The sequence below is a fragment of the Gekko japonicus genome, unplaced genomic scaffold (assembly GCF_001447785.1).
Source record: "Gekko japonicus isolate JY-2015 unplaced genomic scaffold, Gekko_japonicus_V1.1 scaffold3, whole genome shotgun sequence".
Lineage (NCBI taxonomy): Eukaryota > Metazoa > Chordata > Lepidosauria > Squamata > Gekkonidae > Gekko > Gekko japonicus.
In genome coordinates, this window is record NW_015170887.1 from 3,279,159 (window position 1) to 3,295,275 (window position 16,117).

At 46.8% G+C, this 16,117-nt stretch overlaps 1 protein-coding gene across 1 annotated transcript in view; it reads left to right on the forward strand.

The window, feature by feature from the left end:
* NRXN3 (neurexin 3) overlaps positions 1 to 16,117 on the forward strand; it is a 1,635,269-nt gene that overhangs the window by 336,205 nt on the left and 1,282,947 nt on the right. The window lies entirely within an intron of this gene.

Genomic DNA, 16,117 nt, shown 5'->3' on the forward strand with positions numbered 1-16,117 from the left:
GTATTCCAGCTGAGCTATTCAAAGTCTTAGAAGATGATGCTGTTAAAGTGCTGCACTCAATTTGCCAGCAAATTTGGAAAACGCAACAGTGGCCACAGGATTGGAAAAGATCAGTATACATTCCAATCCCAAAGAAGGGCAATGCCAAGGAATGTTCAAACTATCGCACAATTGCACTCATATCACACGCTAGCAAGGTCATGCTCAAGATCCTACAAGCTAGGCTTCAACAGTACGTGGATAGAGAACTACCAGAAGTACAAGCTGGGTTTCGAAGAGGTAGAGGAACTAGAGATCAAATTGCCAACATTCGCTGGATTATGGAGAAAGCAAGAGAGTACCAAAAAAATATCTACTTCTGCTTCATTGACTATGCTAAAGCTTTTGACTGTGTGGATCACAACAAACTATGGCAGGTCCTTAAAGAGATGGGAGTACCAGACCACCTCACATGTCTCTTGAGAAACCTGTATAAGGGCCAAGAAGCGACCGTTAGAACCGGATATGGAACAACCAGGGGTCTTGTTGTAGAAAAAGAGCTACCGGAGCTCATTAGCATAACTCATTAGCATAACTTATTTGCATATGCCACGCCCCCTGACATCACCGGAAGTGACAGAAGGCCACACCCCCTGACATCACCGGAAGTGTGTCAGAAGGCCCGGCTACTTACCCTCCTGCTTCATCCTCATTCCCAAACGGAATGAGGATCGAAGCAGAGGGCGGGGTAAAGAAGGGGCGGGGCTTCACCACGTGACCGCCCCACCCCCTAGAGGTTCTCTTCCGGAGCTCCATACCTGAGAGCTCCCCCCCGACTAGAGCCCTGAAGATAAATGAAATGAAGGGATCACTGCAAAAGCATCTTTATATGTTTGTGCATACCAACAGTATTACAGGGATCAGATGTGGAAGAAAAATCATACAGTCAAAATGGAAGCCGATGAAAATCATGCAAAACAATGCCAACGGGGGGGGGGGGACCAAATGAGCTACTCATTGCAAAATTCAGACTTAAACTGAAGAAAATTGGGAAAACCACGAGGCCATTCAGGTTTGACCTAGATCGCATCCCTGATGAATATACAGTAGAGGTGAAGAATAGATTCAAGGGTCTGGATTTGATAGATAGAGTGCCTGAAGAACTATGGACAGAGGTTCGTGACATCGTACAGGAGGCAGCAATCACCACCATCCCAAAGAAAAAGAAATGTAAGAAAGCAAAGTGGCTTTCTGATGAGGCTTTACAAATAGCAGAGGAAAGAAGGAAAGCGAAAGGCAAAGGCGAAAAGGAAAGATTTACCCAACTGAACGCAGATTTCCAGAGAACAGCAAGGAGAGATAAGGAGGCCTTCCTGAATGAACAGTGCAAAGTAATAGAAGAAAACAATAGAATGGGAAGGACTAGAGATCTCTTCAAGAAAATTGGAGAAATCAAGGGAGCGTTCCATGCAAAGCTGGCCATGATAAAGGACAAAAACGGTAGGGACCTAACAGAAGCAGAAGAGATTAGGAAAAGATGGCAAGAATACACAGAAGAACTATACAAGAAAGACCTCAATGTCCTTGACAAACACGACGGTATAATCACTGACCTTGAGCCAGACATCCTGGAATGTGAAGTTAAATGGGCCTTAGAAAGCATTGCTAACAACAAAGCTAGTGGAGGTGATGGTATTCCAGCTGAGCTATTCAAAGTCTTAGAAGATGATGCTGTTAAAGTTCTGCACTCCATTTGCCAGCAAATTTGGAAAACGCAACAGTGGCCACAGGATTGGAAAAGGTCAGTATACATTCCAATCCCAAAGAAGGGCAATGCCAAGGAATGTTCAAACTATCGCACAATTGCACTCATATCACACGCTAGCAAGGTCATGCTCAAGATCCTACAAGCTAGGCTTCAACAGTACGTGGATAGAGAACTACCAGAAGTACAAGCTGGGTTTCGAAGAGGTAGAGGAACGAGAGATCATATTGCCAACATTCGCTGGATTATGGAGAAAGCAAGAGAGTACCAGAAAAATATCTACTTCTGCTTCATTGACTATGCTAAAGCCTTTGACTGTGTGGATCACAACAAACTATGGCAGGTCCTTAAAGAGATGGGAGTACCAGACCACCTCACATGTCTCTTGAGAAACCTGTATAAGGGCCAAGAAGCGACAGTTAGAACCGGATATGGAACAACTGATTGGTTCAGCATAGGAAAAGGAGTACGACAAGGATGTATATTGTCGCCTTGCTTATTTAATATATATGCAGAGTACATCATGCGAAATGCTGGCCTGGATGAATCACAAGCGGGAATTAAGATTGCTGGGGAAAAGATCAACAACCTCAGATATGCAGATGATACCACTCTAATGGCTGAAAGTGAAGAGGATCTAAAGAGCCTCTTGCTCAGAGTAAAAGAGGAGAGCGCAAAAGTGGGCTTGAAGCTCAACATCAAAAAAACTAAGATCATGGCATCCGGCCCCATCACTCCTTGGCAAATAGAAGGGGAAGCTGTGGAAGTAGTGACAGACTTCACGTTCCTGGGATCCCAGATCACCGCAGACTGTGACTGCAGCCATGAAATTAAAAGACGCCTGCTCCTTGGGAGGAAAGCGATGGCGAACCTAAACAGCATGATAAAAAGTAGAGACATCACCCTGCCAACAAAAGTCCGCATGGTCAAAGCAATGGTATTCCCAGTAGTCATGTATGGCTGTGAGAGTTGGACTATAAGGAAGGCCGAGCGCCGAAGAATAGATTCTTTTGAACTATGGTGCTGGAGAAGACTCTTGAGAGTCCCTTGGACTGCAAAAAGATCAAATCAGTCAATCCTAAAAGAAATCAACCCTGACTGTTCCCTGGAAGGCCAGATAACTGAGCACCGAAGAATAGATTCTTTTGAACTATGGTGCTGGAGAAGACTCTTGAGAGTCCCTTGGACTGCAAGAAGAACAAATCAGTCAATCCTCAAAGAAATCAACCCTGACTGTTCCCTGGAAGGCCAGATAATGAAACTGAAGCTCAAATACTTTGGCCACCAAATGAGAAGGGAGCACTCACTGGAGAAGACCCTGATGCTGGGAAAGATTGAAGGTCAAAGAAGACGGGGACGGCAAAGGATGAGATGGTTAGACAGTGTCAGCGATGCAACGAACATGAAATTGAGCCAACTTCGGAGGACGGCGGAAGACAGGAGAGCCTGGCGGGAGATTGTCCATGGGGTCGTGAAGATTCGGACTCGACTGTGCGACTGAACAACAACAACAACCTAAGCTCATATGTCTTAGTTTTTTGCCATCTAAGTAATAAGAAGAACAATGCAAGTGGAAGTAAGAAAACACAGCTTTTGTAGTAAACAAAAAAAATGTAGTAGGACAGAAAAAAACTCATGCAGTCACAGTAGGACTAGCCGCATATTTGGAGCATATGCCCCAGGCAGCAGTTATGATCCTGCCCATCTGCTAGGTGTTCCACAGGTTTGGGTAGCCCACCTGACAATCAACTAGAGCCTGTGCCTTTTCCATCATAGCTCTCACCCTATGAATAGGGTTGCCAACCTTCAGGTAGTGGCTGGAGATTTCCTGCTATTACAACTTATCTCCAGGTGACAGAGATCAGGTCACCTGGAGAAAATGGCTGCTTTGAAAGGTGAGTTCTATGGTATCATACCCTATTTAAGTCCTTCCCCCCACCCTCCTCAGGCTCCACCCCCAAAATCTCCAGGTATTTCCAAACCCAGAGCAGACAACCATATGAAGTTTAACTCTTGGTGCAATCAAAGCCTGGGGATGTAGAACATGGGATGAGGGCACAAAGGCAGGCCCCCATCCTGGATGTTCACACACCCTGAAATAATGTCTTCACTGCAAATCAGAGATCTCCTGTCTTTGGTATGAGGGTTCTGTTTCCACGGTGTCCAGATTGTCAGCTGTTAGCACCAGGTGTTGGGGATTGGCTTCTAGTCCCTTCAGAATTTAACGGGACTACTGCTAAAAATGGGGAAGGAATATTTCTCTGGTCTGTAGAAAGGCCAAGTCTACAATGGCTCCATTATTTCCAATGGCAGTAGACTGGGCCTCTGGCCTATCAGGCTATCAGTAGTTAGTCACAAGGCTGCCAGCTCCAGGTTGGGAAAAACCTGGAGATTTGGGGGTGAAGCCTGTGAAGGGCAGGGTTTGAGGTGGGATGAAGCCTAGCAATGATTTGATACCATAGAGTCTAGCCTTCAAAGAAGCCATTTTCTCCAGGGGAACTGAAGCCTGTAGTCTGGAGATCAGTTGTAATACTAGGAGATCTATAGGCCCCACCTGGAGTCTGACACCTGTAAAGTGGGGCTTCTATTCCTTGAAAATTGAAGGAGATGAAGTGACAACTAACAGTGTTTGGTGAACCAGATTCCTCTCTTTCCTTCCCTACTCTTGCATTTCCCCAAAAACTGAAACACTCCCCAAAATCCAAGAGATAATTTTTCATTACTCTCAGAATTTTGAGAGTGTTTTGGGTTATTTTAAATATCCCCAAACTGACCTGAAACGTCTATGTCTGGGTTTAATTTAGGCTCAGGTATCTCCAAATGCACACCTTGTTTTTTAATGTCTTCTGAGTTCTGAAAAAAGCAATGAATCTTTGCAGGAGAGGGTGGGAGGAATGGAGTTTTATAGTGTTTGCTATAGAGATGCTTCTAGCTCCTTTTTTAGTTCTTGTTTTGGCTCAAAATGAATGCCTGCTTGCCTATGCCACTTGTGGCACTTGTGCCACAGGTTGGCCATCCATGGTTTAAAGCTCACTTAGTATCTTTATAACATATTTGCAATGCATCGTGGTGAGCCAGCCGTTGCATGCAGGGAGTCGCTATTTATTCTCTGGCAAGCATGACTCTGGAAAGCAAAAACCTGGCAAGAATACAGCAGCACCTTATTTCTCTCTCTTCTCTGAGATCACGTCTGATTCCCACCCCCATCTCTCTGCTTCACTTTGCTTTATAAACTGGGTATCTGAACAGGCGACAGCAATAAAACAAAACCTCTCGTTATTTGCGTAGCTCCTGCTTGCTTTTTTTAGGCTCTTTGTTCAAGTGTCAGTCCTGGTTTGTAAAACATGAACAGAGTTTGAAAAAAAAAGTAATTACATTTCACATCTGGTGCTTCTCCCGACACGGAGCTGTACTCGCTAAATTTCACTGATGTTAATTTTCTTTTAGTCTTCAACTTCTGAGAATATTTGGGTAGAACTGTGCACAGCCCTTTTTTTCCAGCCTCCTCTTGGACTTCTTTCTCAACCCCACAATGAACTCTCTTGGCCATCTTTGTTGTTAGAGCCATTCTAGTAAAGGGCCTGATCATGTCACCGTTAACAAGGTTGGCAGAGCCAAGAGTGTTTGGTGCTTGGATGGTGAAACTGCATTATGCTACAGATGGTGGAGTTAATGGCTCAGTGGTTTGAGGTGGAAGGTGAAGCTTTCTGCTACATAAGAGAGTATTGATGCCACAATTCCAAGAAATAATTATGGTTCCTAAGTCAATGCCTTTCTGATAAACACAAAATCAACTCCATGGGGATGGCACCATCCCATGGGCGGGGGGAGCTTGTAAGCTCCATGTTAGATCGCACTAACAAAGGACTCTTAGAGTGATTCAGCAAAGTGATTCAGCTTTATTGGAAGTAACGAACAAGCACTCAACTCAGTAAGAAACCAGAACAGAAAACAGTGGGAGCTTATGCTCCTTTTAAACATAACCGGGCTAATGTAGCCACGCCTATTTACAAATAACAACCAATGAGATTGCTTAGTTAAGGACCAATGAAAGTCTTTCCCTCGCAGGGAAAAGGCACAGTTCTGATTGGTCGCTGTTACGAAGCGACCAATAGGAAGTTCGCTCAGAGGAGCCTGGTCTGGCTCGAAGCTTAACATAGGAGTCCTATGAGGTGATTCATGTAATCGTTTCAATACATTACAATTCCTCCCCCCTAAGTTAAGTCATCATCCATTTGTTTTATTATTTACAAACATTCAAGTCATGCTGTTGTACATCAACTGTTCCAAAATACTTTATTACAATCGTAGTCTTTTAGATAAGTCGGCATCTGCCGCGTACGCTGAGACCTGCGAAGCGGTGCAGGCTCTATGGGCACACAAGGTTGTGAGTCACTGTGGGGTTCACTACAGCCTGGTTCAGGCACAAACTCTACTGGGGTTTCAGCCCCGCACACAGGGGTCTGCCCTGACTCGGGGACAGTACCGGGCCCTTCGGTACTCACCGCCTGCTCTGGGGGTCTCCACTCAACATTGGGGAATTCAGCCGTCGGAGAGTCAGCGCTGTCCTTAGCCCAACGTCTCCTTAGCTGATCTATGTGGCGCCGCCATACTCGACCGTCAGCCAACTGTACCACATACATGCGAGTACCCACAGAGTCGGATATTACCCCAGGAAGCCATAAGTGACCATTAGCATAATTCCGTGCAAGAACCTTGTCCCCTTTTTCAAACATTCGTACCTTCGGTTGTGAGTCGGTACGCTCGGAATGATCGTCAGTGAGATCCGGATGCAACCTGTTTAACCGAGTTGTAAGCCTCCTCCCCATTAGCAACTCGGCCGGACTGCGGCCTGTAGCACTGCAGGGGGTGGTGTGCTGCCGCAAAAGAAAGGAGCCCAGCCTCTGGCTCCAGTCACCCTCGTCCATTTTACCCAGGGCCTCTTTGGCCGTTCTGACCATCCGTTCGGCCTGGCCATTAGACGCCGGATGGAAAGGGGCCGAAGTCATTTGGCGGATGCCATTACTCGTGAGGAACTGCTTAAACTCCTCAGAGACAAATTGAGGCCCGTTGTCACTGACGATGACGTCAGGCAACCCGTGTGTGGCAAAAAGGCGGCGAAGCGCATGAATTACGGCTAGTGAAGTGGTCGACTTCATGTGTACAACTTCTAACCATTTAGACATTGCATCTACGACAATCAAGAACATTTGCCCTTGGAGAGGGCCAGCAAAATCTATATGCAACCTGGCCCAGGGTTTCCCAGATGATTCCCAGGCTTGGGGTGTAGCGTGTGGGGGATCAGGTCTAACCTGCTGACACTTGGAGCAGACTCGCACCCACTCCTCGATTTCCTTGTCCAGTCCTGGCCACCAGACATACCCTCTGGCCAATGCTTTGGTGTGCACCATCCCAGGGTGACCCTCGTGCAGGGATTCCAATACTCTCTTCCTGAGCTGGGCAGGGACCACCACCCTATTGCCCCATAGTAGACACCCCTTGGAAATCGAGAGTTCGTTTTGGCGGCTTTTGTAAGGTGCGAATTCAGGCTCAATGCTCCCAACCGGCCACCCCCTCCACACCCAGTTAAGTACTCGGGAGAGAATGCAGTCCTTGGCCGTCAGTGCCGCAATGTCCTTGGACGACACTGGTGCCTGGGGGAGCTCATCCAGAGCCAGGACCTCACACGCAGGGGCAGGGTCGGATCCCACACAGGGCAATGGGCATCGGCTAAGGGCGTCCGCATGTCCGATTGCCTTCCCAGGCCGGTGTTCGAGGTCATAATCGTACGCCTGCAAAAAGAGCGCCCATCTAAGCATACGTGGGGACATTATGTTTGGCAACTGCTTATCGGGCGCAAAAATCCCCAGTAGCGGCTTGTGGTCAGTGACCAGCAAAAATCGTCTGCCAAAAATAAAATCATGGAACTTTTTGACAGCCGCTACCAACGCCAGACCTTCCTTGTCTATCTGGGCATAGTTCCTCTCTGCCGCAGATAAAGACCGAGAATAAAAAGCGATAGGCGCTTCGCTCCCATCAGGCATCAAATGGCTCAAAACTGCGCCTACTCCAAAAGGTGAAGCGTCAGCAGCTAACACCAGGAGCTTCTGATCATCGTAGTGCGTCAGCACGTCATTAGATGTCAACAGCTCCTTAACTCCCACAAAAGCCCGTTCCTCAGCCTGTCCCCATTTCCATTTAGCCTCCTTATGCAAGAGCATGTGCAAAGGGGCAGCCACCGATGCCTTATGCGGTAAAAACGCATGATAAAAATTGAGGAGTCCTAAAAATGCCTGGAGCTCCTTCTTACTCACCGGCCTGGGGGCGTTCCGGATTGCAGCTACCTTGTCGTCCGTGGGGTGCACCCCGTCTGCATCGATCCGGAATCCCAGGAACTCCACACTGTTAACTCCCAGTGTGCACTTAGACCGTTTAACCCTGAGCCCTGCGTCCTGGAAACGCTTTAAGACTTCCTTAACACGGGCTATTAGTTCCTCTTCAGACTTCCCGGCTATTAATACGTCGTCGAAGTAGGGCACCGTGCCTGGTACCCCCCTCAAGAGTTTCTCCATCAAGCCTTGAAAAATTCCGGGCGCCACATTTACCCCGAACTGCAGGCGATTTACCTTAAACGCGCCTCTATGGGTGACAATCGTCTGGGCTTCAGCAGCCTCAGGAGTGACAGGCAACTGTTGGTATGCCTGTGCCAAGTCCAATTTGGCAAAAATTTTCCCTCCCCCCAAGGAAGCCAGAATGTGGCTTATAACCGGGACTGGGTAGGAGTGTTGCTGTAACGCCTTGTTAAGGGTGCATTTGTAATCCGCGCATAAGCGTATGGACCCATCAGGCTTGACAGGCGTTACAATCGGGGTTTCCCACTTACTGTGAGGAACAGGCTCCAAAACTCCCTGTTCCACGAGTTTGTCAATTTCCTTCTCCACCCTAGGCCTGAGGGGAATTGGGACCTTCCGATATTTCAACCTGATTGGCTTTACGGATGGATCAAGTTCGAACGCAACCGGGGGCCCTTTGTACCGCCCCAGACCCTCTGCAAATACATCAGGGAACAGGTCATACATCATATCCCATTTATTCTCAAGCGTTTTGTTAACTCCTGAAATACCAATGCCTAATGGCTCAAACCAATCCAACCCTAGTAAGTTGACCCGGTCTCCCTCGGCAATAAGAAAAGATAGCTTAACACATTTCCCCTTATACTCAACATCCGCAGTGTCCCGTCCGGCCAGGGGAATTCGGTTGCCCTGGAAGTCGGACACTCGGGTCTCCGCAGGCTGGAGCCGCCGTCGGCTTCTGGTTGGGAACAACGCTTGCCAGGATGCTGCAGAGATCACTGTCACCGAAGATCCGGAGTCCACCTCCATGGTGCACGGTCTGCCGTCGAGGAGTGGGGTCACGGTGATCTTGCCCTGGCAACTGGTGCGATTGATGACCGATGCGCTTGATAGGGATGCTGTCACCGAGTAGCTTGCTTCTGGTGCTGATGATTGCTGCTTTCCCCGGGCGTTGGGTGGTGTGGTCTTCTGTGCCGTCCTGCTGTTGGATGTAGGGTCCTTCTGCGCCGACCTGCAGACTCTGGCGAGGTGTCCACGCCGCCCACACGCTCTGCAGTTTACATCTCGAGCCCAACAGGAGTCGCGCTGGTGTTTCCCGCCGCAGCCGGAGCACGGCTTGACGCTGGTAGTCTTCGCTGGGGTCCGCTTGCCTCGGACCGCGTTGACGTCATCGTCCGCTTCTTCGCCCTCGCTGTCTCGCTGAGAGTGGACGCTGGGCTCTGCCATCCTCTGGCGGACCTCCCTTGTGGACTTATCTGCTGCTTCTGCGGCCACGGCCTCGTCGTAGGCCACTGCCCAGGTCAGGGTGGTGCGGGCGAACAGCCTCTGTTGCAGCCTCTCGTCTTTAAGGCCACAGACGAGACGGTCTCTGAGGGCTTCCTCTACGTTGTGGAAGTTACACGGCCGTGCGGCTTTGCGAAGGGCCGCCACGAAATCCGCGATGGTCTCGCCTCCGGCCTGGTTCCGCTTGTAAAATGCGTGCCGGCAAGCAATCTCCGACGGCTGTGGAGAATAGTGAGCCTTAAGCTTCTCAGTGATGTCAGCGTAGGTGACAGTCTTTATATCAGTTGGGGCCACCAACGACCTGGCTATGTCGAAGGTCCCCTTCCCGCAGGAACTCAGGAGGCACGCCCGTTTCTTGGCCTCGTCTGTAATGTCGTGTGTCTCCAGATGGAACTCGAACCTGGATAGGTAGGAGTCCCAGTCTTCTGAGGAAGGTTCGAAGCACTCGAACTTCTGGCTTCCAGCCATCGTGGGAGACTTGGGCACCGGAGCTGGTGGCGCCTCCGCCGGATCGGCTGCTGTGCTCTGCTCGCTTTCTTCCGAGTCCGAAGTGTGGATGTCCGCAGGGCTGCCTACCTGCTCTAACATCCCATCCTCGTCGCCAATTGTTAGATCGCGCTAACAAAGGACTCTTAGAGTGATTCAGCAAGTGATTCAGCTTTATTGGAAGTAACGAACAAGCACTCAACTCAGTAAGAAACCAGAACAGAAAACAGTGGGAGCTTATGCTCCTTTTAAACATAACCGGGCTAATGTAGCCACGCCTATTTACAATTAACAACCAATGAGATTGCTTAGTTAAGGACCAATGGGAGTCTTTCCCTCCTAGGGAATGGTATCGTTCTGATTGGTCGCTGTTACGAAGCGACCAATAGGAAGTTCGCTCAGAGGAGCCTGGTCTGGCTCGAAGCTTAACATAGGAGTCCTATGAGGTGATTCCACATGGAGTTGAAGCAACACGAAATAGAACATGAGCTCACAAAGATGTGTTATGTTGATGGATGGTTGATCTAGTTATGAGTTGTCTCCTCTAGCAACAACTCTCCAAGGACTTTTGTAGTCATGTTCAATGTGATCCTTTGAAGTGATCTTGTAAAGGACTGAATCTGGGATGCAAATTTTGTGACAACTGCAAGACTAGTGAGGGACAGGGCTGAGATTCTTGTCAAGATGATTACCGTGCTATTTATTCCTTCATTCACCTACTCAAAGCATCCTGCTTCGGTTATTCAAGGTGTATATGGCTGAGAATCTTTAGGTTTTCCCCAGTCAGCTGCTTATAGACCTGCTTGCTCTGGGCGACAAAGTTCTTTTCCTGAAATCTTGTAGTGCTTTTGACATGTAAGGAATACTGTGGTAGATGAACTGTTGACCTGATTATGAGGCATAAAAACAGCAAGGATACCATGCTGGGAAGTTTGCTCACATCCTATATACACTACTGTAGCTATTTATGTTCTAGTCCATGGTTTCTCCCCTTAGTTACCAACTTGATCTGTTGTTATGGAGTAAAAATTTTGATTCTTCATGGACTGTTGCAGTGTTTTGTCATTACTTCCAGGATCTTTGTTTATGGAAGTAGATGGTTGAATGGGAGCCTAAATCAAGCCCCTATTGTGTATAATTATCCATGTGTATTCTTTACATGTGCTCTTCACTCAACTGGGTTTTGCTTTATTTTAAAATGTTGTGAGCATGTGTGCATGGCTTTAGAAAATGGGGAAAAAACATTCATTCCATACATTAAAATACAAATTAAGACTTTATACCTATTCATACCCATGTATCAACTTCATCGCACAACCCAAGAGCAGAGTTATCAGGGTACAATGTATTGCTAAAAAATAAATATCAAACACCCCTATACAAAATGTGAAATTTTAAAAAAAAGTCTTACAAAGTCTGCAAGTATTTAAATCTTAAAACCTTAAGCAACAGTACTTGATAGTGGGGAATCTGAAAACCGTGGATAACAAGTTGGAAACACAAACTGTTCCTTAAATGAGGATTCTATTTATAAAACCATACAGCTTGCAGGACTATCCATCGCATTCAACATCACCTGCCGCAGTGACCATTTAACCAAGGAGGAAAATGTGGGAAAGATATCAATCTTCATTGCCCATATGCGCTAGAAAAAATACACTATATTTGTAGTAATACAGACAGCTAGGCAACTACATCAGAAATCCATGTTCCCTGGGTCACTCACATGGCAGGCAGATCTAAATAAGCTTATTGAGTTTCAGGTGCTTCAGTTTCCTATCCAAACATGATTTTCTCTAATAAAGATTAATTAACCATATTATTTGGAGTAACCTGTTTAGGGGGATGGAATCTTGCAGTGGAAAAGCCAGAGAGTCTTGAGAAGAAGATCTGTTATGTGGCATGAAATGTGGGAAGGATGACACATGTTGAATGCAATTTGGGAATATGCAAAATTCAGACTGAACAGAGGGATAAGTATGTATCGACAATTAAACCTTGTCAGCAAAATCCAGGCACATGGTGTCATGGACGGAAAAGGGTGGGGAAGTAGCTAAACCCCAACTCCATTGAACAGGGTGAAAATTTTAATCAAATCCTGAACTGTCTGTACTTATAATTTGCTATCTGATTTTCCATAGCAATTAATAGGGACAGACACTCCTTCAAAGCTATAAGTAAAGGGGAACCAAAGCAAACGTACCTCTGTTGACCTGACATTCACAATAGTGGGACTAGGAGGACATGCAGTAAATGTCACTAGTGAAGCAATATTCATGAGGTTAAAATGTCAGTTTTCAATTTAGCATGTGGAGATTTTGACATATATTAGGCTTGTATAGGTGATTATCATAATTAATACATGAAATCATACTGTCATCCTTGCAATGGAAGTAAAGGGGAAGATGGAGTAGTCCTAACCATCCTTTTTGGACCATATTTGATTCCCTGACTGCCCAATCTTTGGGGAAAGTTAGAACCAGATCTGTTCCTGTCTCCCATTTTCACATTTTGTGTTATCTAAGGCTCAATTCTCCCTGAATCTTACAAGACTTTTGTGGATGTAAACCCAAAGTTTAACAAGTACGGCCCCATACTAGCTGTTTCTTCCCAACAGCCTTAGATGTGTCGCACAGGAGGCCCCTAGCAAAGGGCACCATTCCTTTGCTGTTCTGCAACTCTCATTCATTTTAAAGGTGTGTTTGTCTGGAAGAACTTTTCATGGGTTGTGTGTAAAATTTCTTCATCCTCTCACAAAGGTGCAAATACATTTTTTTTAAAAAAATGTTTCTCTGAGACAGGACCACACATAGTATTGTTTGCAACTGTATTCATGTTTTTTCAGGGATATTCTAATGCTCTCTGTTTTGGCTTGAAGTCTATTCACCAGTAGTGATCAGCACAACTGAAAATTCAAAAAGCTATTTGCAGGTGTCCTAACATGTTTCATTGTGCTAAACAGCCAATTGTACATGTGCAGTCTTCATACTGCTTTCCTTCTGTTTTTTCCCCTGCAGCTACTTGATGCTTTCCCCTTGACCATTCCCCTTGCAGCTTGCCATAGGATTGCCAGGTTCTTCCTGACAAGTAGTGGGGTGTATGGGAGACTTACCAGGAGAAAGAAGATTGCCCAGGCCATGTTTCCGGTGTCACACAGGAAGTGACATCATCACACTGCAACATCACTGCAGTGCTCTGTATTTGGGCAAACACTCTATGATAAAAGGAGAAGAAAAAGAAGAGATTGGATTTATACCCTTCATTTCACTACCTGAAGGAGAGGCTTACAATCTCCTTTCTTTTCCTTTCCCCACAACAGACACCCTGTGAGGTAGGTGGGGCTGAGAGAGCTCTTTCGAGAACTGCTCATGAGAGAACAGCTCTGAAAGAACTTGTAACTGATCCAAGGTCACACCAGCAGTAAGCAGTTGCATGTGGAGAAGTGGGGAATCAAACCTAGTTCTCCCAGATTAGAGTCCACACTCCTAACCTCTAAACCAAACTAGCTCTCTACCATAGAGTTTTTGCCCAAATACCAAGAGTGTTGCCTGGACATTGCTGGTGTGATGGTGTCACTTCCCATGTAACACCAGCAACGTGGCCTGGGCCTTCCTCTTTCTCCTGGTATGTCCCCCCTCCCCACCAGCCAACTGATCAGTGGCTATGGGGCTGGGCCTGGTGGGGGGGGACCCCTGCCTCCACCAGGGGTTTGGCAATCAGGCCCGTAGCCAGGATTTTTTGGCTGAAGGGCATTATAATTTGCAAACAAACTGCCATCTGAACACAGGAGTCATTGAGCATCCCTGATCCTTGGGTGGAACCTTCCCAGGGATGGACCAAGGTGAAACATTCTCCAGAACTATGATGTCCTCTTAGGTGACTTCACTTATCCAGGGAGCCCTTGGTTCCCTTGATCTGAAAGTTACAAAAGCTTCCAGATCAGACATGGGCTGTGCATTTAAATTTTTAAGGGGGTAGTTAAATTACAGTTAATTAAATTAATCTGAATGCCTGTCTTTAAAGGGGGAGGCTCCATGGCTGTTTCTAGCCCTCCCTTTCAAGGGACAGGAGGAGAAGGAGAGGAGGAGATTGGATTTATACCCCACCCTTCACTATCCAAAGGTGTCTCAGAGCGGCTTACAAACTCCTTTCCCTTCCCCTCCCTACAACAGACAGCCTGTGAGGTAGGTGGGGCTGAGAGAGCTCTGACAGAAACTGCTCTTTTTCAAGAACAGCTGTGCCAGAACTATGGCTTGCCCAAGGTGCAAGTGGAGGAGTGGGGAATCAAACCTGGTTCTCCCAGATTAGAATCCGTGCACTTAACCACTACACCAAACTGGGTCTTAGGGCAGCAAGTATGTCAGTTCCTAGGGGGAAAAAACAGCTCAGAGGGCATTTAATTGCCTTCAGAAGGCATTTAAATGCCTTTTGAGTTCCCTTCCACACTGTTTCCCAAAAGCTCATGGGAATGCTTTTGAAAGACTCACCATGACCTAGGTGGTATACAGCAGGACTGGGCTAGCAGAAAGGGGGATTGTTGGAGATGTATTGAAGGTGCCACTCTTGAGTACCCAACTAAGTTTTCTTGCCCTGTGGAAGGAAGCTCAAAATACATTTAAATGCCTTTTGAGCTGTCTTTTTCCCTGATGCCCCCCCAATTCCACAGTGGGAGGGAGAGGGAAGCCTGAGGGCAAGCCATGGCACTCTCACCTTGGCTGTTGCCAGCAGCAGGCAATGTGTGTGTGGGGGTCTCTCCTCAAAAAGAAGGTTTCTGACATGGCTATTTGTGGGGTAGCGCTTTTAATTGAGGGGGCAGGGCCCCCAAATGCCCCACTGTAGCTACAGGCCTGTCTTGTCACATTCTTAAAATAAATGGAGCATTCACAGCATGTTCACAGTAACTTATAGATGTGAGGTGTCTCTGTGTCCATTTTATCTTCACAAGAGCTATAGGTTAAGCTGAGAGAGTGTCACTGGTCCAAGGTTATCCAGTGAGCTTCCATGGCAAGAGTGGGGATTCAAACTCAGATCTCCCAGATACTAGTCTCGTTACCGCCAATGGCCTGCCTGGCTGTTTGGGGAAATTAGCTAGGCAGCAGGCAAGGCCAGAGGGGTACAAGGGACCTGTACCCCTTTTTATACTAAGGTCCAGCACAGTAGGAAGACTCCAGATTTGAAGAGTAAATTAAATAGGTTTTATTTAAAAATTTCCCTAACTACAAGCACACTAAGCATTCAGAAAGAGCAAGCAATTTTGAACCAAGAAACAGAGGTGATTGATAGTGAATAGATGGGTCAGTTACTGGGTAATATTACTTGTCCAGACGTGCAGAAGTCCTTGAAGAGAATAGCGCCAATGGCCAGCATTATGCGCTGGGGGGGCAGTGAAAAAGAGAGAGAGTGTGTGTGTGTGGATGGATATAGACTTTGGAAAACTATGCTGACCAGTAGGAGGTTTTGAGGGGCTTGTCTCAGGTGAATACAAAAGATTACCTGGACCAATCCTGGGTCTCAGGGGGTCCGGCATCAGGAGGAGCCAGACCTAGATGCAACCAGTGAAGTCCCAGAGGGGCAGAGTCAGGCTTAACAATGACCTTGATGAGATTAAGCAAGGTGCTGGGTTTTCTGACCACTAATGGTCCAGTCAAAGCAGTTTGAAAAGGTTCCCAAGTATAGACAAAAGGTGGGAGTTGAGTCTCTGATTAGCGTCAGAAAGGATTACTAAACGTCTGAATGTATGCTTGGTTTATCTCGGTATCCAGAGAGATGGAGTAGAAAAACAGGTTTGGAGACAAAGGATTCTCACATAGACATGGGGTCACACAAAAGGGCTAAGTGAAGTTCTGGAGATAGAAGGGCTATGTGCCAAGTGGCAACTGAATAGCCTTTAGAAATGCAGATACCTACCTGGTTTCATTGTTTGGAAAACTATGCATTGTTTCATATGCATACTTTTTGCTGTGTGTGGGGAGAAGACTGGAGGTTTTTTTCCTCTGGCCTTTTATGCCACCTGAAAATGGAGACCCTTTTT